Here is a 6,899-nt window from a genome sequence, read left to right on the forward strand (position 1 = left end):
TGGTCCAACTAAAAATAATATTTGGCATGTGCTGTGCACGTGCTTGAGAGAAGAAGAGTCCCAATGGAAGTGTTCTTTCTCCTCGTGATAGTCGAACAGAATCTGACTCCAGGTTGGATTCCGATCGCATCCAAGCTCTATTTAGAGCTCCTCCCCCCTCATCCCTCTTCCACTTCACTAAAGAACCCAGTCATCGTCGGATTCCCCTTTGATTTCTTCCACGACCGTCGACCATGTAGTCAATGTTGTTACCGCTGCCATTCGCCATCGGAAAGCTAGATAAGAACTCGGAAATCCTTCGATAACCCTTCTCTCCCTCTTCCATGACCTTTAGAGGCTTGTTTTCGGCCAGTCATCACCAAAATTTGGCTAAGAAGAACGGATGCTCTGTTTCCTCTATTTTTTGTGAAAATCTGTCTTCTTCTTCTATTTTCTGGCAAGTTCCGCTACCGGTTCTTATCTTCGAGGCCTTCCTCTGTTCTTCCACAATGACCTATGGTCATGGCCGGAGATCCGACTGTCGGATTTACTATTTTGTGACTTGAGGGGTTGGAACCCCTGTTTTTGACGATTTTTTGATGCTGCTGGCTGCCGATCGCCATCGGCCGCCGACCGCCTGTTAGCTAAGCCTTGCTGCCTCCTGCCGTTGTCGGGGCTAGCCACCACGACTGCCCCTTGATTTGATCGAAGAGGATAGATGGACTCTCTTCTATTTTGGGGAGGAAGAAAAGTCACTTTTCTCTCTCCCTCTTCTCTCCTCTCTCCTCTCTCTTACTCTTTTCTTACTTTCTCTCTCTTATTTTTCTCTCTCTTCTCCATGATTTTTCTCTCAACAAAGTTTTTCTCTCTTGATTCATGTCGAGACTTGTTAATTGATCTAGGTTGATCGTGCCATTGACAACCAAACCCAGACTCCTAATTGAACTTAGACTGAGATTCTTATCACTGAACTTTCTCTCACTACTAGATTTTCTCTCTTTTCTCTCTCTAGGGTAGTTGGATCCAGTAGAACTTGTTCATAGTGATTTTAAATTGACCTTGGGGAAGGTCCTGATTTAGGGTCGTTGGGCAGCGTATTAGCCTACGTTGGCTCCTGCCAAACACTGCTAGATTTGATCGTCCCAATCTTTATTAAACCATTTGTACCCTAATTTGAGCATGATTTGATGAATTTCACTTCGATCAGACCGACCGGGATGTCGGGCACTCCCTTTTGGTTAGCCCTATAAGGATGTTGGAATTTAGAATTTTTATTTTCTTATGATGAAATTTCAATGAAAGGTATAATTTTGAAATATTAGGCTATGGAAGGATTTTCGAGATTAATAGATCTGCTAGTTGGATTGCGTTCCCAAGGTAAATAATGTATTACTTTTTCTAAGTTTATTAGCAATCATTAAATTATTATATTCATGAATTTGAGTAGTATTATTCATGATGCACGAATTTGATATATAGTATATTGTTATGCAATATATTATTTTGGAAGGTTACAACGAAATGTGATCTTATTATAGATTTGATCGATTGATTTTGACACCTCATGATTTTAAAATTGAAATATAAAATCTAGAATTTTATGAATTTTGACCTAGCTATGTTGAGGACCCCGCCAATGAGGGCTAATACGTTGGCACATAATTTTGTCTTGAAGGTCGTGTCCAAGATGATTGTAACATACCATCAGCAAGCCAGTGGTTCTGAAGAACTTTGTTGCAAGATGATGCGCAACTCACCACAAGAAGTTATGTCGGTGTTATGACGCTACCACATAAAATATGTGGTCATAGCTCATGATCGATAAGATGAATTGACTATTTGAAAGAATATAAATTCATGATGAACAGAATTTAATATTTTAAGATGGATTTGATTTATATATTAGTACTACATATATGCTTATTTTCTATAAATTATTATCTATCTGATTGTCTAATTTATTTAGCTAAGTGATCATTATTTACTAGGCTGTTTAACTCATTATACGATTTTTTATTTTTTCTTACAGATTCGGAGAACTAACCTACCAGAATTTTTAATATGGAAGAGCGCCTAGAAAAAATATGGCAAAAGTTATCTTAGATTAAAATTTATTTAAATTAATATTTTATTCTAGACTAATGTTAAAATTGTGAGACATCATAAGTTGAGTTAGTTAATGAAATAAAGTTTGCATATTATTAGTTAAATTGTTTCACTGCATATTTATGATATTATGTTGAGATGTTTTGTATGCTTGTGGGGAGAGTTTTTTATGAGTATGCAGCAATTGATGCAACCTCCGACTCACGATCTCAAGTCGGGGGTGTGACAGTTAAAATGGTACCAGAGCATAAGTGGATAAAATCTAAAACAAAAAAATATGACATAGAATGAGCGTAATTGGATAGACACTAGGGATATTGGGACGTACAACTATATCAATTGCATCGTAAGCTACTTTAAAGATATTTTATTAAGCCTTGTGATTATGTATGAAAAGGTTACTAGGGAATCATGATAAAATTTATTTATGAGGTTTGATACATGATGAAAAGTTGGGCAATATATGAATCAAGTTATAATTAGTTAGATTTGGATCTAAATTAAGTGCAAGAAGATTGACCGTGGAATATTATCAAGCATTGTGATTATTTGTTATTTAAGTGAACTCGAAAACTCAAAAATTAATATGGAGCTATACTGTGATATTACTTAATTTTGAAGATAATTTTTAAAGACAAATTAAGATACATTTATACGAGGTTATTTAAGATTTGGGACTATGAAATATTTTTTTATGGTACCCTTGGAATATTCTTCAAAGTTTGAATCTGTATGTGGATTATGAATGAAACTAGCATGTAGAAGAAAATATGCTGGGTGATATCGCAAAAAAGATTATTTTCTTATTGAAGAATTGATTTTATGTTGAGATCATTAAGTATTCATCTTGGTGGATTATTAATAATTTATATCACCATCTTTGGATCCAAATAATAGATCTTATTTATGTCTATCGTATGTGGTGTGTAATAAACTTCAATTCAAAATTTGAATTTATAGGTTAGTCTAGGGATCTTTTACCCAATGTTATTGAGATTGCTGATGAAATCTAATTTTATAGAAAGAATTTGAATTTTTGAGGTTTCCATAATTATCATAGAATATTTTTGATAGATGCTAAAGATCTCGATGAAGAAAACTCTAGAAAAGATGATTGAGTCAATTTTACTCATATCTATTGATTTAAGGTCTTCTAACTTAGTGGAGCATTGAGAAAATTCTTTTGGTTGTCTTTACTTGTAAGAGTTTGACTTGGAATTGTCTAGTTGAGTTGATAAGAGGATTAAGATTCAATTGGCTCAAAGGTTAATCTAGATGGATGTGCTCGAGGTAAGTTAGGAAACGAGAATCAAAGGTTCCTTTTTAGACTTTACCTAAAAATTAAAATTTTGGATCTTTTTAGTTCATAATACAAAGTAATATTTTGATCAAAAATTATTAGTGAATCCAAAGGATTTGGTGGATTAAATCAGAGTGCACAACGAAAATATAGTGGACTAAATTATTTTTTTGCTAAGTTGGTCAGAAGTAGTATCTCATTAATTTGGCAAGTTTTAATAACAAAAGAATTGATTTGTTTTCTGGTATAGTAGGATATTCCTTGATAAATGAAAGGACAGTGTTTTGATTTTTTTGGATGCCGCTGCACTATCTTAGGTTCCCCAATTTTACGTTGTGCTAAGAAATTTATTAGCATCTTGAGACTAGAATTAATGGATCATCAATTTTTGATCTTAGATCTGGAATATCTTAGTGTATACTTGTTTCCTCCTAAATCTGAAGATTGCACTTCGTCAATTAATATCAACCTTCCATCTGATTGAAAAAATAGGGTTATCAAACAATTTTGATGAATATTCTGCAAGGGGTGGATTAGAGTTGTTTATAATCTAATCTTGTGATAGATCAATTAATCAAGAGCAATTGATATTTTGACAAAAAAACTTGATATTCTTATTCAGAATTGAGATGTTGATAAGAGAAAAGCCTAATTTAGATCATCTACAAAAGGAATCAAATCTCGAGATATTGGACCTTATTCTTATTATAAGAACTAATGATAAAGTTGTATTGATAATTAGAATTATTGAAAACTTGAGGATGAGATTAGAACTAAGTATCTATAACTTTTTGAAAGTGCAAGAAAGAAAAATTTTGTGGATGAATTTCTTTTTAGGGGGGAGATGTAAAACCTAGCATACTGAGTCCGGCCCACTTGACTGGCCCAATCACTTTGGCCCAACAAAAAAAAAAAAAATTGGCGCGTGGCACTCATGTGCTTGGAGAGAAGAGGACTCCTAATGGGAGTCTTCTTCCTTCCTGAGATGGTCGAACGGAATTTGACACCGGGTCGGATTTCGTTCATGGCCGAGCTCTACTTAGAGCTCCTCCCCTCTCATCCCTCTTCCACTTCACTAGAGAATCTAGCCATCACCAGATTCCTCTTTGATTTCTTCCGTGGCCGTCGACCGTGTCAATACTGTTGCTGTTGCCATTTGCCACTAGAAAGCGAGGTAAAATTTCAAAAATCCTTAGATAGCCCTTTTATCCCTCTCTTGTGACCTTTGGAGGTTTGTTTTCAACCGGTGATCGCTGAAATTTGGCCGAGAAGAATAGGTATTCTGATTTTCCTATTTTTGTTAAAACCGGCCTTCTTCTTCTATTTTTCGGTAGGCATCGCTGCCAGTTCTTGTCTCTAAAGCCTTCCTCCGTTCCTCCACAACAGCCTGTGGTATCCGACCATTGGATTTGCTGTTTAATGACTTGACGGGTGGGAATTGTTTTTGACTTTTTTTGACGCTACCGGCTGCTAGTCGCCGTAGGCCGCCAATCGCCTATTGGCTGAGCCTTGATGTCTTCTACCATTGTTGGAGCTAGCCACCACAGCCCCTAGATCTGACCAAACAGGAGAGACAGACTCTCCCTATTTTGGAAAAGAAGAAGAGTCTCTCTAATTTCTCTCTACAAAATTTCTCTCTCTTGATTCAAGGCCAGACATGTTAATTGATCTAGGTTGACCATGCCATTGACAACTAAATCTAGACCCCTGATTGAACTCAGACTGAGATTCTCTCTCTCACTGGACTTTCTCTCTAAACAGAACTTTCTCCCTCTACTGAACTTCCTCTCTCTTCTTTCTCTAGGATAGTTGGATCAAGTAGGGACTCTTCACAATGATTTTGAATTAAGTCTGGTGAAGGGTCCTAATTTAGGATCGTCGAGCGGTGTGTTAGCCCCGCCCTGCCCATGTCAAATACTGGTAGATTTGATCGCTTCGATCTTTGTTGATCCATCTGTACCCTAATTCGAGCATGATTTGATGAATTTCACTTTGATTGGACCGACTGGCATGTCGAGCACTCCCGCTTGGTCAGCCTTATGAGGCTATTGGAATTTAGGTTTTTTATTTTATTATGATGAAATTCTAATAAAAAGTATAATTTTGGAATAGGGGGGAGCCTGTCTCTCCCTTTTCTCTTCTAATCAAAGGGCGCAGTAGCCATGGTGGCCAGCCCTAATGACGGTGGCCACAGGTGGCTCGTCGGCCGCTGCCTCGCCGGCGATGGTGGATGGTTGGCATAAGGAAAAAGGAAAGAAGATCAATCTACACCACCCACCTTTAAACTCTTCAAATCTACCCTTTACCGTGGCTATCTCCCTAACCACAGTCACACAATTACAGGGATCCTCAAGGGAAGTGCAACTCGTCCTATTCTGGAGGCCTGCAATGGCGAAATCTGGAAGATAGGATGCCGAAACACGGCACCCCTATTTCGGATAGATCCCAGCGACTCGTTGGCTCAATTTCAAGGTTGCAAAGGCTAGAAAATTGGGAAAAGAAAGATAAGGAATAGACAACACTCACCTCGGTCCGGCAAGGTTTTGACTGCTCCTTCTGACGACGCATCGAGGAAGAAGATCCAAGAAGAATGCTTGGAATTGGCAGCGATCTTTGGTGATTCCAGTGGTGGAACTCAAAGGAGGAGAAGAAGGCCTCAAATAGATGATTCTCGAGGTTTTGGATAAACTCAACTCGCCCTAGGACTCTTAGAGTCCGACGAGATCGGAGGAGGAAGAAGACTCTGATGGGGAGTCTTCTCCTCCATCCATCGCATGCAAAAGGCACATTCAATGCTAATTGGGCCTGGCCTCTTCAGGCCAGCCCACAATTCTAAGGGCTGGGATGGGCTGCTACATAGAAATTTATAGCAACTCCAAACTTTCTTCGGATTGTGTCATGGCCCTCTTAGAGAAGTCAAAACTATCTTAGCTAGTAACTCCTCTATGCTCTTTTCTCTAGCCAAGAATAGTCAGAGCATTGGGGTAAGCAGCAGTGAGTAGCTATCGCAGTCAACTAGCATAGGCGAAAGACAAAGAGTTGGAAGTGGATCAGTAGTCTTCTAGACTCCCTGATTTGGTGTGGATAGGGAACCCCCATCTACCCCCCTTCTCTTTCCTTCTCCTAAACCTATCTCTTTCTTTCCTTTATCTCTTCTCCTTTCTTCTTCCCCCATTTCCCTCTCTCTCACCCACTCTCCTCCCTTTTGTTCCATCCTGCATCATCCCTATCCATCCTCTTTTCTCTTCCCTCCTCTGCCTTTTTCCTTTCCTTCCTTTTAGGTTCCCTCTTGCACCTCTCTCCCCTTGCTTCCCATCCATTCTCTCTTCTCCTAATATCTCTTCTCTTCCTTCCTTTCCTTAGATTATGGCCTACCTATTGCCTTACTTTGCTAGCGTCTGTGCAAAGGTGAAATCCAAAAAGATGATGAGCCTTCATAGGGGGCAGAAAGGATTGTCCTGCTTAGGACAGGGGACTACCCCATTCCGGCTAAGCAGACCTCAGCACTGACCAG

This window comes from Phoenix dactylifera, chromosome 6 (genome assembly GCF_009389715.1).
Source record: "Phoenix dactylifera cultivar Barhee BC4 chromosome 6, palm_55x_up_171113_PBpolish2nd_filt_p, whole genome shotgun sequence".
NCBI lineage: Eukaryota > Viridiplantae > Streptophyta > Magnoliopsida > Arecales > Arecaceae > Phoenix > Phoenix dactylifera.